Source organism: Ailuropoda melanoleuca, chromosome 16 (genome assembly GCF_002007445.2).
Source record: "Ailuropoda melanoleuca isolate Jingjing chromosome 16, ASM200744v2, whole genome shotgun sequence".
Taxonomy (NCBI): Eukaryota; Metazoa; Chordata; class Mammalia; order Carnivora; family Ursidae; genus Ailuropoda; species Ailuropoda melanoleuca.
In genome coordinates, this window is record NC_048233.1 from 50,807,462 (window position 1) to 50,823,460 (window position 15,999).

At 46.4% G+C, this 15,999-nt stretch overlaps 1 protein-coding gene and 1 non-coding gene across 10 annotated transcripts in view; both read right to left on the reverse strand.

The window, feature by feature from the left end:
• Nucleotides 1–15,999, reverse strand: part of SERGEF (secretion regulating guanine nucleotide exchange factor) — a 242,455-nt gene that overhangs the window by 70,706 nt on the left and 155,750 nt on the right. The gene's annotated exons all lie outside the window — the stretch shown is intronic.
• Nucleotides 6,787–6,891, reverse strand: LOC117796899. Its single transcript, XR_004621595.1, has one exon. It is a non-coding gene; the product is annotated as a U6 spliceosomal RNA (small nuclear RNA).

Genomic DNA, 15,999 nt, shown 5'->3' on the forward strand with positions numbered 1-15,999 from the left:
TTATTATAAAAAACTATATAATAGCACTTGATACTATGATAATATATATGTTTAAAAAAACCTTCACAGATTAAAAAAAAAAAAAAAAAGAACTCCACCTGCAGAGCCTGCAGGGAGGCCGGAGGAGTAAATAACCAGTGGGCGTAACTCTGCCTTGGGTGTGCAGTTGGGAACCACGATATCTGTGGTAAGTACCCCAAACGGGGACAAGCGTCTTCAGGTTGGCATGATTCAAGTGTGTTACATGGTGACACATAAAGGCAGAGCCATGCCTGGGGTGCCAAGGATTTGCAGGCAGCAAATGGCCTTGAGTTTACAGCGACTGTGCTGGCTCCATACAAAGGCTAGTCTATAGCTTGTTAATGTTCCCCTGGAAAATAAAAACAGTGTGCACTTCCTACGGCAGCATCAGAAACATGCTACAGGATTTTATACATTAGGAAAATAACTCCTCATGAAATCTGCTTTAGGACAGAGCTAGCATGAAAAAGGGACACTGCCAGAATTCTTAAGGGGGTTGAATTGCAAGCCATGTGCCACCTTCGGCACATGAAAGGATCTTTTGTAATGAAGATGGAGTGAGTTCTTTGGAGAAACTTAAGCCAGGTGGGCTGCTTGCTGAGCGGGTGTCTTCTCAGGCAGAAACAGGACAGTGTTTCTCCAGGCCGCCAGGGAGCTGACACATGGCCTGCATATGTGCTCTGGGGAGCAATAAATGTTCTGAGCAGAGAATGCAGATCCAGGCCACGCGCACACACCAAAGAGCTCACAGCTGATGGGAGGCACCGCAGGCTTCACCCATTCTTACATCCTGGGGTGCTGGCTGCGAAGCTTAACTCAGCTGGCCCTGGTACACACACAGCTCTGCAAGGCATCATGAAGCTGGTTTGGCAGACCGGGAGAAGGAGATGCAGAGAGCAACTCGCCCAAATCACAGTTAGAAGAGGTGGAACTGGGATTTAGCCGAGGTGCTTCTGACTTCAAGGACCCTTCAAGTCCTTGACAGACTTAATCGTCAAGATGAAAGGCAAAGCCAGGAATCAGAGAACCTTCAGAGATGCAATTCTCAGCCCACCATCCCACCCTGGGAAGCAGTCTCTCTGTCCCACCTGACACATGGCCAGCCCTCTGCAGGGACATCTCCCCTAACAGGGGCTCACCATCTGCTCCCGTTGTAAGAGGTTCTATGTTCCACTGATACAGAGAAGGTCAGCTTTCCTTGAGTACCTGACTTGGCGTAGTCTTCCCCTCCCTCACTGCATGTTAAATATACTAGAGGATTTTTAAAAGGACGCCTATGTTGCCTTTGATGATGGTAATCACTCACGTAGCTCATGAGTTTACATTTTCACCAGGCAGACATGTTCTTGGAGCACGTATCTATTCCACTTGGGTATTCATAAACCGTATCACGCGCTGCCAAGGCTGGATGTGTCACTCTGCTGCTCCCCTCCCCCCACACCCGCCCCACTTGCTGGTTGAACTTCCTCGACCATTCCACGGGAGGACACAAAGCCTGCTCTGCCACTTCTCTCCCCTCACAGGGACACAAAGAGACGCTCTCAGACAACAAGCCAAAGCACATGGCACAGGTGTGGGGTGGGCAGTGGGGCTCAGACTGCCCAGCTGAGCCCCATTCAAAGTGAAAAACTGGCATTGATGTAGTTACTGTCTAGGAAGACTCTGCAAAAGACAGGAGGCCCAGATATAGACCTGGGAGTCGCAGCTGCAGAGGGAGCCCCTGACAAACCAACTCTCTGAACTCAAGGACATGCCCCCTCGATAAAAGTCAGAAGCTCAGCATCCTGGAGATTTAGTATTCGGAGAAAGGGCAGCATCCTGCTGGCATCCTTGTGATCACAAGAACAGCAATGCCAAATGGGTTCTGGGGATGTCACTTCCCAAAGAACCAGGGGTCCTTTCTGACTTGGCATTGTGCCCGCCACATTGCAGATATATATTAAGAGCAAATATTTTAATAATAAATGAATAAAGAAATGAATAAAAGAACACCCATCAAACACAAGTATCTCACACACAGATTTGGGGAAAAAAAGCACCTCAAACAACATGCATCAATATCTGAACTGTTTCTCCTGAAGGAGCAGACTCTCCCCAGACTGTTCATGGGTCAGACTTCACAAGGTGAATTATCTCGTGTGTCCCTTTTCAGGATATTCTGGTAAGGAAACAGAACCACGAGGGGAAGCAAACTAGGAGTCCTCAGAGTAACTGGACTAAAACAAGCCTGACCCCCACAGAGGCTGGATCTGGGTCAGACTACCCAAAGGCATTCCAAGGCCATTGTGTCCTACCACGGATGGCCCTGAGCATGGAACATGCATGGAATATGCTTGGATGTCTAAGAGGCACCTCAGGCACAGTGTGTTCAGATTCTCAGATCAAGATATTTCTACACAAACCAGGTTTTCGTCCACCCTTTTTGTTTTTTTAAACTTAGAATGGCAGGAAACCTAGTGATTGGGTTTTTTTAAATTTTTATTTAAATTCAATTTAGTTAACATATAGTGTATTATTTGTTTCAGGGGTAGAATTTAGTGATTCATCAGTTGGATATAACACCCAGTGCTCATTACATCACGTGCCCTCCTTAATGCCCATCACCCAGTTATCCCGTTCCCCTCCCACCTCCCCTCCAGCAACCCTCAGTTTGTTCCGTATAGTTAAGAGTCTTTTATGGTTTGTCTTCCTCTCAGTTTTTATCTTATGTTATTTTTCCTTCCCTTCTCCTATGTTCATCTTTTTGATTCTTAAATTCCACACATGAATGAAATCATGTGGTATTTGACTTTCTCTGACTTACTTCACTTAGCATAATACCCTCTAGCTCCATCCACACCCTTGTAAATGGCAAGATTTCATTCTTTCTGATGGCTGAGTAATATTCCATTGTATATATATACCACATCTTCTTTATCCATTCATCTATCAATGGATATCTGGGCTCTTTCCATATTTTGGCTGTTGTAGACATTGCTGCCATAAACATTGGGGTGCACGTGCCCCTTGGAATCACTATGTTTGTATCCTTTGGGTAAATACCTAGTAGTGCAATTACTGGGTCGTAGGGTAGCTCTATTTTTAACTTTTTGAAGAACCTTCATTCTGTTTTCCAGAGTGTCCACACCAGCTTGCATTCCTGCCAGCAGTGTAAGACAGTTCCTCTTTCTCCACATCCTCATTAACATCTGTCTTTTTCTGACTTGTTAATTTTAGCCATCTGACAGGTGTGAAGTGGTGTCTCATTGTGGTTTTGATCTGTATTTCCCTGATGCCGAGTGATGTGGAACATTTTTTCATGTGTCTGTTGGCCATTTGTAGATCTTCTTTGTGGAGAAAGTCTGTTCGTGTCTTCTGCCCATTTCTTGACTGGATTTTTTGTTTTTTGAGTGTTGCGTTTGATAAGTTGTTCTTTAAACTCTTTCCTCATAGCTGTATCTAAGCCATCATCCAGGCCTGCAATTCTACCTCCTAACTATCTCAACCTCCCTCATCCCCTCATCTCTGCCATCACTACTCCAGCTCTGCTCAACATTATTTCCCACTGGGACAAATGCAAAGCCTCCTCTGAACTGGTTTCCCCACAACCACTCTTGCACCCTCCAACCCATTCTCAAGACCACTGTCAAAAAGATCTCTTGTAAATATCAAATCGGTCATATCTCTCTCCACATGTGCACACACACATATTTTGCTCCAAAGCTTTCAATGGCCCCAATGCTCTTAGAATAAAGAAAAAAAATCCTTAACAAGGCCCCGATTTCCCTTTCCAGTCTCTTCTCTTCCCCACTCTCTACATTCAAGTCATACTGAGCCTCTCAGTTCTCTAAAAGCACTAAGCTGCCTCTCACCTTCGGGGCCATATTGGTACATATGCCTATAAAGCTTTCTGCCCAACCCCACCCACTCCCTTCACCTAATAAACTGCTAATGACCCTTCAGATCTCAGCTCAGATGTCACTTCCTCAGCAAATAGGTCAGGATCCCTATTATATGCTCTCATGGCAGCTTGCCCCTTTCTCTCGTAGCATTTATCCTAGTTTGTAATTTTAAATGACGGCGCAACTAGTTCAATAGTACCATGCATGTGGTATTCGTGCAGTCCTCCTCATACTATGGCGTGTACATTATTAATCCTATTTTGCTGATGAAGAAACTGAGACTCAGAGGGGGCTGGATAGAACATGATGGGGGATTTGCACCCGTTTGACTCTAAAGTCTATAGTCTTAATTACCACCCGCTGCCCAGTAAAATGGAGCTAATCATACCTACTCATAGTGATGTCATGAAAATTCCAGCATAGCAGGCACTGGGTAAGGGGTGGCTGTTATGATTATTGTGGTACTGGAGGCATTGTGGAGTGATCATTTACCATTTTGCCCAGGAGAGAGCTAATCTGATTGCCTTTCTGGGGCTGAAACAGTTGGACTTGGTTTGAAAAACAGGCTTTTATGAAAAGCAGCATGCTGTGGCAGTTCCAACACCGAGTATGTGGAGAGGGGAGCTGATGTGCTAACAAAACCAACCCTAAGATCTCTGGCCCCGGGAACTAACCATTCTGAATGAACTCAGGTTTCTCACAGTAAGCCCAGACATTGGGCCTGCATGGGGAATCCAAACCTACAATAGTTCCTTGAATTTCTTTTGCTACTTTTTTTTTTACGTCCCCGTAGCAGAGTAGGAAAGAGAACACACTGCGTCTGCAGTCAGATTCTAAGTCTGAATTCTGATGCGCCCAGGGCCAAGCAAGCAGGGATCCACCAAGGTGCCTGCACCTCAGTCAGAGCCTCAGGGTCCCAGGGAGCCAGGAGACAACGAGGGACCACATGTCATTCTCTTGGTCTGCTTGGGGATGATCCACTCTTCTGAGTCTCCCCTTTTCCTATCACTCACCAGTGGCCACATAAAGGAAGAAAGCAGCCAAAGGAAATGAGGTCCTACTCTACTATGTCAAGAACTTTTACATGCGTATTCTCATGCAGGAAGTTAATCCTCACAAATACCCAAATACCGTGAGCAATAAGAGCTATTATTCACATTTTATAACGAAGGAAACTGCATTTTAAAGAGATTAAATGACCTGGGACAAACTACTACACAGTAAGAGGTGAGATTCAAATCCAGTTTTGTTAGGTTCTGAAATCTGTATTTCTATTTACCATATCAAAAGACTTACAACGACTGAGTCCACAGGAAGAATTCTGGAAATTACTCAGATGTGCAGAGTGGTAGTGAAGCCCATTTTTTCCCTCCTTTTGTTTACTAAGTACCTCCTCTGTGCCCGACATTGTGCTGGATGCCAGAGAAACAGAGGTGGGCAAGATATGGCCCTGCTCCTGAGAGGGTCACAGTACAGTGAGGGAAAAAAGGTGAGAAGACAAAATCAGGAAACTGAGCAAGAGAAAGAAGGCAGAGGATTCTGAACATCAGAACCAGATGGGGTTCTTGGAAGACAACTGCTCAAAACCTGGCTGCATCACCTGGAATCACCTGGCTGAATCACCTGGAAGATTATTAGAACTAAACATTTTCAAGTATTCAATTACCAATTCTACAAATGTGCAAGTGGGCCCAGGAATCAGTACATTTCACCATTATCCCAAGTGGTTCGGTAGAACTGGCTCCCAGTCCAGGTGAACTAAACCACAGATCCATCCCCTTCACTTGGCAGGTATGAGAGCAGACGGGCAAAAAGCGAACATTAACCCAAGGACACACAAGAGTCCATGCTTCAGACTCAGGTTTCCAGCTCCCAGCCACATGACTTGAAGTCATTTTTCAAAAAACTCAGAATGATTTACTTTTTTTTTTTTTAAAGATTTTTTATTTTTTTGACAGAGAAAGAGACAGCCAGCTAGAGAGGGAACACAAGCAGGGGGAATGGGAGAGGAAGAAGCAGGCTCATAGCAGAAGAGCCTAATGTGGGGCTCGATCCCAGAACGCCGGGACCATGCCCTGAGCTGAAGGCAGACGCTTAACCGCTGTGCCACCCAGGCACCCCCAGAATGATTTACTTTTAAGCATTACATATGCATTTATAAATGCACACAGGACATATTTTATGCACATGGACTGGGTAGTTCTTTCAGGACAATGTGATGTGCCTACTGGAAAAATATTTTTTACAAAAGTGCGGTGTGGAAAATAGCACAGATCAATTTAGAAGACTAAACTGGATATACTGAATGGATATAGGTTTTCATAATCAAAAACAGTATTCTTCGCCCTCTCCTACCTCTGACCACCTCCATCCTAAGGGAGCACTACAGGGCAATAAACTTTATTAATTAATCAAGGACAGCACTTCAAGGTACGGGTTCCCAGACTGCGGTGAAGGGCAAGAAAAAGCAACAAGCACTTCACGTTGGCTAAAGCCTTGCTATACCTACAGCATCTTTTTACACCCAGGAGGGGACATTCTGGTCACTGAAAAAGCGCTGAGCCTCCTGCCTCTGACTTCTCCACGGGCAGCTCAATTCCCTTGCCTCACTAGAGTATCAGAAAGATCCTCTGTCCTTCCAGCCTTAGACTCCTTCCACTGGGTAATGCAGGTGACATGCAAAGGTCAAAGGAATAGAGGTTCTGAGGCTTGAGCGGAGGTAGGCCTTTCTGCAGGTGCTCTGAGCTACTTACCAGCCATCTCCACTGCGTTTCCTTCTTTTTCAGTTCACTGAGGTTTGGCCAGACTGCTTGTTGGAGCCCTCTGACAGCAAACTACATGCTCTGCCTCAATTTTCTCGCGTCCTGCTTTTTGGTAGTCTTGCCGAATTCCAATCCCATTTACCACTAAGGGTGTCATCCTTGTCCAAGGCCCTGCTAACCTTCTCTATATCATTCCAATTTTAGTCTATGTGCTGCAAAGCAAGCACCCAATTCCATTTACCTTCTGAGGCCCAGCTACCAGAGCTACTCCTTCCTCTTCCACTCGCAGGCCCCCGGCTCTGAGGCTGGTAAGGGAGCCCAGAAGCAGTGTTTAGAGAGGTCGGTAGGAGAGACTCAGCAGAGCTCAGTGTTAGAGAAGCTAAATACAGAAAGGGTTCCAAGGAGGGGTGCAACAGCAGGGCTGGGTGGGGAAGGGGCCTCAGGAGGACTGGAGGAGAGAGGGGCTCAGCTCACTGGCCTCCCCACCCTGGCTCTGTCACTGATATGCCAGGCAAGTCACACCCTTCTTTTAGCCTCATTTTTCTCATCTGTAAGTGAGGAAATTGAATTAGCTTGTGTCCATGGTTCCCATCCAGATTCTGAAATTCTATTTTTTTCTTTTTGGCATTGGATACAAATGACTAAGATTGACACTATGACTCAATAATAAATGTTTATAATCCAGAACTACAGATTCTGAAATCTTAGAGCTAGAAGAGATTGACCAATCCAGTTTTTTTCTTTCCTACCCATTTGATGATAAGGAAATTAAGGCCCAGAGAGGGACTATAAATTCTCTGAGGGCTGGGACTATCTGTCTCATTCCCCACTGCATGCCTGGCACATTTTCAGAATGTTTGTTGAATGAATGAATGAATGAATGAATGAACAAATAACCCCCCTCCAAGGTCATGCAGCCTGGGGGCAGGGGAAATATCCTCACTCCTTGCCAGGAGGGAGGGAGCAGGATAAGACAGCAGCCTCAGGCTGCTTCTGGCCCTTGAAGGTATGGTGCTCTCCAGCTGGAGAGCCAGAACGGAGCCAGGAACAAATTCTCAAGGCTGGTGGTGCCAGCGGCGGTTGGCCACAAAGTGGGCTTCTGCTAGAGTCCTCCGTGCTGTGCATAATGAATCACGATATGTCAATTACTACATTCTGTTAACAAGCTCGTGTCCGCCTGTGCGTCGCCAATGAGTGCCCTGCAATTTGCCACGGATCTGTGGCAGAGCAAGTGGGGCAGAGGATTTCGAGACACTCCAGGCCCAGGGAAATCAGGTGGTTGGTTTGTTTTTGGCAACTACTGGCCTCAGAGATTGGGCAGCGGTATGTAGGGATGTGCGTTGTTCTTTCTAGGGAGCAGGTCTGTGTCCTGGGTACCCTTCTGTGTCCTGGAGGGAAAAGGATGTCAGACTCAGGTAAGTCCAGCTAGAAGAAGCCATCTCTGCACGATTTTGTCTGAAGTACCAAACAGTATGCAGCAGAGGTAGAGTGGGAATTTAAAATCACCCCCAGCATGGTTTGATGGCCTGGTCATCTCTCACCAGCTCTGGAATCACAAACAGGACTCAAAATCTGGCTCTACTGCATATGAGCTCTGTGACCTTGGGTAAGTCCCTTAATTTCTCTGTGACTCAGTTTCCACATCTGCAAATTAGGGATAATAATACCTACTTTGCAGGGGTATTTGTAAGGACTAAATGAGATAATGCATATCAAACCCAGAATAGCAGCTGGCACGTAGCGGGCGTGCAATTCATCAGCCTCCTACCATGTTCGAGATGTTTTCTGAAGGGATTCTAATCTCTGGAGGAAGACTGGGGCCAGGACCCTAGGCAATCCCAGACAAGCGCGTTTCAGATGTGCATGTGTGCCTCCCCGCCCTCCACCAAGGGGCCCCATGGTGACGATTACAACTGCAGTCCTGTGAGGATGTCAGATGTGCCTTCCTCACCTCCACACTGGCTGTGTGAGAAGTGAAGAAGCCTCCCGGTGAGAGGGGAGGCTGCTCATTGCTCAGGCAGCACCGCTGCAGCCCCTGACCTACTTTCTTACTAAAAATAGCCCCTCTTAGGTCACTGCTGCAAATTGAATTCCACTGCTTCACTGCACCCTGGAAGCAGGTGGGTGGGCGTCAGAGCACATTTGGTGAGCCCAGCCTCCGCCTCTGTGGCACATGGCTGCCCACTACGCATGCTAATCCCACACATCTGCGCACAGGCCAAGGGCTCCAGCGCCCACCCCGCATCCCCCCCCCCCCGTCTGCACACAGCAGGGCTGCACCTGGCCCGCGGAGGGTGCTTTGTGGGGGGCAGAGAGGGAGAGAAGGGGCAGTAACAGAGGTTCCAGTTCCTGGGCTTAGTAAGTCTGATAGAACTACATTCAACTATGAGCTCCACTGTGTTCTTATTACTTCAACTTGAATAAGACACTTAACTTTTCTTTGCCTCAGTCTCCTCATCTGTAAAATGGAGATAATAACACTGACCTCAAGGTATTATACAGATAAGAAATGCTGTATGTAAAGCAGTCGCTGGCAAAGAATAGGTGCTCGATAATGAAGTGATGACAGTTATTCTCCGCTGTCTGGCCTGCTGCTCCACAAGGCCCTCATGCTGAAGCCTCTGAGGGCAGCAGGGGCAGGGCCAGCAGACTCCCAGAACCAGAGTTTAGGCTGAAAGCACCTTAGAGGTAGTTAGGTCAAGGGTTCCCACACATAGCTAAGCATCACAGTACCAAAGTAGCTTGTAAATAATACTGATTCCCAGGGCACCTGGGTGGCTCAGTCAGTTAAACATCTGACTCTGGATTTCCACTCAGGTCATGATCTCAGGGTCGTGAGATCCAGCCCCACATTGGGCTCCATGCTCAGCTTGGAGTCTGCTTGGGATTCTCTCTCTCTCTCCCTCTGCCCCTCCCCACCACTCTCTCTCTCTCTCTCTCAAATAAATAAATAAATCTTTAAGAAAACCAACCAACCAATACTGATTTCAGGTCTTTGCCCTGGATTTTGGGATTCAGGACACCTGTCTGGGACATGGGAATCTGAATTTTAATAAGCTTCCCAGGTATCTTTGATGCATTGCCAGGTTTGAGAACCTTTGAGTTAAGTCAGTCACCTCCTTAAAAATAAATGGGTAAATGAATTACTGTTATTTGTCCTCCATTATAAGGATAATGAATGGTCATTACAAAATATGCATAAAACATGGAAAAACAAAAAGTAAAAGTAAAAAGTGAAAAACAGGGGCGCCTGGGTGGCACAGCAGTTAAGCGTCTGCCTTCGGCTCAGGGCGTGATCCCGGTGTTATGGGATCGAGCCCCACATCAGGCTCCTAGGCTATGAGCCTGCTTCTTCCTCTCCCACTCTTCCTGCTTGTGTTCCCTCTCTCGCTGGCTGTCTATCTCTGTTAAATAAATAAATAAAATCTTTAAAAAAAAAAAGTGAAAAACAATTCAACCAACATGCATTGAGTACCCATTAAATGCCAGGCCCTCTGCTAAGCAGTGGGCATTTGGCAATAACACAGTTCTGACCAGGACGCCTGGGTGGCTCAGTCAGTTAAGCGTCTGCCTTTGGCTCAGGTCATAATCCCAGGGTCCTGGGATCGATTCCCACAACGGGCTCCTTGCTCAGCGGAAGCCTGCTTCTCCCTCTGCCTCCCGCTCCCCCCCCCCACTTGTGCTCTCTCTCTGACAAATAAATAAAATCTTAAAAAAAACACACACAGTTCTGACCCTCAAGGGGCATCCAGTCTATGTGCAGAGACAAAAACAAACACGGAAGACTAACATGATTACAGACATGTTAGAGCCTTCTTACAAAATATACAACAAAGGAGATGAAGGCGCAATTCACTTTCTCTAGGAAGTCAGGGAAATCTACAGCTGGCCTGGAAGGAGAGTAAGTATTCACCTGCTGGCCAAGGGAGGAAAGGGCATTTCAGAAGGAATGAACAGGACATACAAAAGCACACATGGTGTTTGTTGGGAAAATATCCTAAGGTCACCATCTTTGGCAAATGGTGGCACAGGGGTAGCTGGTGTGAGTGACTGGCGAGATCATGAAGGATCCTGGACGACATCAACAATGTTGCCTACATTGGGAAGTATGATTTTTCCCACTATAGATATATTTTTTTATAGATGCATTTTTGGTTTCATTTTTACATGACCAACGCTGGTACTCTTGGTAAATACTGCAAATTAGTCAAGGAGATGAACCATAATTTATCCAATCCCAATTATCAGACATTTAGGCAGTGTCTAGTTTTACTAAATTATGCAAACACTATGATGAGCTCCTTTAACCATAAAGCTGTTTCCATATTTAAGGTCTTTTCTTAGGAGACGATTCCAGTATATAAATTAATAAATGAAATTGAATGGGCATCTTCAAGGCTCTTGATTAATAGTTCCAAAGGATTTTCCAAAAGTGGTCTGTTTTTGTAAATGAGTTAAGGCCTAAAGAAGTTACACGTCTTGTCCAAGTCACACTGCTCAATGGGGGTGGAGCCAAGAGCAGCACCTGAGTCTCCTAACTCCTGGTCCAGCATTCCTTCTCCTACATCGCATTGCCTTCCTACAGAGGAGGGCTGAAAGCATTAAGATCTATTCAGCCAATGCCTGTGATCACTTCTAACTAAGGATTTTAGGTTAGCAACGTACATGGGTAGGATAGTAGAGTAATATGTGTATGTTTATGCACAAATACACATGTGAAGCTCTATATGAAAGTCTGTTTTTCTACCCTTATCATGTAGGTGCCCCCCGCAATTACAGTTTCTGTTCTAACCAAGCCAAGCATATCTTACACTGTCTTACCTTTGTACCTTTGATCTTCCATGAAATGTCGCCTGTCCACCTATTCAAATTCTATGCATATTTTAAAAAGACCTACATGATCCAAAAAGCATTTCCAGACTGTGGGCATTTACCATCATAACACCTATATATGATCCTTAATTTATTGCTTTGCAGCACCTCTGGTACTGATGTAAAATTATTTAAGTTTATCTACAAAAGAAAAGTCTGTCTCAGGCCTCCGTTATTAGAGGTAAAGCAAAAACCCTTGCACCCTTCTAAAGTTAATGAGAATAGATTTACTTCAAAAAGGCACTTCTAGAGTTTGATGGGCTCAAGACAGATCAGTCTCATACCCTGTATCTTCCGTATTGCTACAGCAGACAGAGATCCTGGTAGATTGGCAAGGATTGGGAGAATAATAGTGTCCATGTGCTGAGGACCTACCCTGACCAGGCACAATGCCAGCTGCTTCACACACATTACTTAGAACGACCTTAAAATAATCCCAGCAAGGGAAATAATTATTCTTGCCATTTTACAGATGAGGAACGGTGGGGCCTGTGAGACTGAGTAACTTGCTCAAAGGTCAACACCATTAGAAAGTGTCAAAACTGGGATTTAAACCCAAGTATGTCTGACTCAAAGAACCTTTTTGGGTTTTTTTTGTTTTTTTTTTTCCTGCTTTACTACACTGTCTCAGCAAATGTCATCTCAATTCTGGCTTGGCTGTGATCAAGCTATATGGTCCCCAGGGAGGATTCATGCTGAGTCCTCGCTTTCTCACCTGTGAGATGGGGATAATTATCTCCCCACCCTGCCCTCACTCCCAACACACACACACACACACACACACACACACACACACACACACACACACAGCTGTTGCCATGACTGAATGATACGAGGGTCAGAGATCCAGACAGACATACGATTAGAGTCGTGAACATTACAACGGGTCATTATGACAATGACTGGAGACCCTTCCAAGATCCTCTGTCATTTAAGAAGGATTTACTGACACTCACTAGACAGCTTCTCCTAGCACCAGAAAGTGACTGGCTGCAATGCATTTCATAATGATCCACAACAAGCTCTGAAACCAAGAAGTTAATACTCAGAAAATCCATTAGCCAAAATACTGCGTTCATGGAGCACTCTAGAGAATCATGGTTTCCCAGGACATTTTCCTGCTCCATCATTTGCATATATGTATTTGTACATGAACCCGTGTGAGCACTCATACACGTCTGTTACCAGCAGCCCATTTCCAGAAAACAGGATTCAGCAGAAGGAAGGCTGGGCTCAGACTCCACCACCAGGGGGCCAGTTTTAAATGGGTTTGGGGCATTAATTCCAGTTTTGCAGAGGCTTCTGGTACAATGTCAGGAGACCGGTTGAGGTGTCAGGAGAGCTGGCTTATAATTCAGATTCTGCAGCTTACTAGTTGTATAATCTTGGGCAAGATCTGGGACCTCCCAGCCTCCATTTTCTTTCACAGAAAATAGGGATAATGTCTTATCCTACACCAATGAGTTAACCTCCCCGGACTGCTGTCCGCTCTGCTCTAAGACCAATGCCCCAGTTACGATGTGTCATGGGCTCACTGTGTGCCTGGCCCTGTGCTGAGGCTTTGCAAGCAGTCTTTCACTCATCCTCACCTTCCGAGGATATGGGGACTATTATCTCCATTCAGTAGATGCGGAAGCCTACACTCAGAGGAGCTCAGCAATTTGCCCCAGGTCGCCCAGTGTTCGGCAGCACAGTCAGGATTCAAACCCTCATCCCTTGCATTTGAAGCTCTGTGGTCTTCACCACCAAACCAAATTCCTGCCCACCAGAGAGCTGTTGCAGGTGACACGAAATAACATTTATTACTGTAATGTGTGCATCCTGAGAATGGAAGGGAGGGATAGGAACTGCCAGAAAAGATTTACCGCTGTGCTCCCCAAATTCATGAAGTCAGCCGCACAGTGAACATGGGCAGGGGTGATGGATGGAATCCTCACAAGCTGGAACAGCTGGAGAGCTGAAGGCTGGTTTGGCAGGGAGAGCCCTGCTGAAGACCAGGACAAAGTGCTCATGTCCAAGCATCAGGATACCTCCTCGAAGCTCATAATGTCCAAGGTGACCACGCTGGACACGGAGGAGGAGGAAGGTGCTGACTGTGAAAGTGGGACAGTCCCGTCCCCACTCTCACCCTGACCCCCCACTCTTACACTGAAAGGAGAAGGGACACTTGAGGGACACCACATTTTTAAACCTTAGGCAGCATCGAGCTAAAAATAGAGTTGTGAGTCAAGTGTCTATTACTGAGTCCTCTGCCTCTGCACTCTGGAAACCAGACCATGTCACTCCTCATCAACCCCACCATCCCAAAGGCGCTCATTGCCACAACTTGGAGACGCGGGGAAGTGTTACTGGGAGTCTAATGAGCACTGCAATCATGCTGGGCCCTTTGCCATCTCCTCTGAGCTGCGTGACAACCCTGTGAGGCAGGTCTTATCACTCCCATTCTACAGATGAGGACACTGAGGCCCAGGTTGGCACAAGGACTTGCCCAGGGTCACTCGGCTTGTAAGAGGTGATGCTGGGAACAGAACCCAGGTGAATCTGGGTCCGGAACTCATGCTCTTTCGAATACACATGCCTGCTACACTTTAAAGAAAGAAGGTGAGCTTCACTTAAGAATAGTAACTGGTGAGGGGCACCTGGGTGGCACAGCAGTTAAGCGTCTGCCTTCGGCTCAGGGCGTGATCCCGGCGTTATGGGATCAAGCCCCACATCGCTTTTCCACTATGAGCCTGCTTCTTCCTCTCCCACTCCCCCTGCTTGTGTTCCCCTCTCTCGTTGGCTGTCTCTATCTCTGTCAAATAAATAATTAAAATCTTAAAAAAAAAAAAAAAGAATAGTGACTGGTGAAACCAACAGTGCTATCCAATTTACCTTCCGGCTCTGGGAAGGACACAGAAAGCAGCCATTCGAATGATTCACTCCTGTGACTGACAAGAAGACTCCTCTCGGTTATACCTTTGGCAGTTGCTGAATCTACGTGGCCACTCCACGCCCTCCAGCCAGCTCGGGGAGATGGAATTATTTATATAAGAATTTTGGTGGCCTCCTACCTCAAGGCATGATCATCAGAGACTTTTAAGTGCTAATGTCACAAATCAAAATAAAGGACACGAGGAGTCAGGGTCGGAGGAAGATAACAGGAGAGGATTTTCTGAAAAGCAGGGCAGTTGCTACCAATGGAAGAGAACAACCCCCAAAGTTTATGGAAACACTTTCTTAGCAATTTCTTCATCTGATGTTCATAACACCCTGGGAGGTAAGTGTCAGAATTTCCATTTTATAGGTGATGAAAATGTGGTTCCAAAAGATTAAGGTCTAAGGTCCCAGGTCAGACAGAGGCTGGGACAAGAACCTACGACTCCTAATTCCCATCCGGGGCTTTCCCCAACCCACTCACTCCTTAAAGCTGTGAAGACAGAAATCTGTGAGCCCTGTAATAGAAAAACCCTGTAGTCTCGCTCCCCTGAATGACAGGACCAGTGAGGGTCGGGGCCAGAGAGAAGGAACATAATGTCCAAAAGTCTAGGCTTGGGAATCAGAACCTTTTTTCAAATCTCACCTTCGATATCTACTAATTGTGTGTCCCTGGGCAAGTTACTTGATCTCTCTGCCTTGACTTCCTCACTTGTTGTAGTGGTTTTCAAGATTTATTTATTTGAGAGAAAGAGAGAGAGAGTGTGTGTGAGTGGGGGAGAGGCAGAGGGAGAAAATCTTCAAGCAGACTCCCAGCTGAGCGCAGAGCCCTATGTGGGGCTCAATCTCACGACCAGGAGATCATGACCTGAGCTGAAACCAAGACTAAGCCACCCAGGCACCCCTTGACTTCCTCACTTGTAAAATGTGGCTAATAATAGTATCTATCTCACACGGTTGTGGTATCAATTAAATGGAAAAGAAAAACAATGTATGCCCAGTGCCTGGCACCAAGGCAAACGCCTGGTAAGAGTTAATTGTCACTGTTTTCATCATTATTGTCATGAAGGAAGGTGCCCGGCACACTGCTTGGCCCATAGGAGGTGCTCAGTGAATACTGTCCCCTCTCCTTGCCCATGCTCCCACACCTCCCAGGGCAGAAACTCCCCATCCATTATCTGCAGACCTGGTGAGAGGAGGTCTAGGGTTGGAAGTTGGGAAAACAGGGGGTGTTTCTTCCCAGGCAGCCTGATTGGGCCAGCCTTGCTTTCTGGGGCAGTGAGTGGCTACATGATGTCATTAATCATCCTCCGTGCTACGTGCTTTCAGGTCATTCCCCAGACATTAGTGATTCCATAATGGATTTTCCTCAAGGAGACACAGCCCTCACGTGTATGGGCTCCTACTGAGAACCAAACCCTCACAATGGCTTCTTGACACGTAGGGAGAAAGTCTTGCAAGCTGGGCAGATACCTGCAAAAGATGGCGAGGAAAGCTCTCTCTACCTGGGGCCAAACTACTACAGCGGCAGGACTAATCACAGGGCA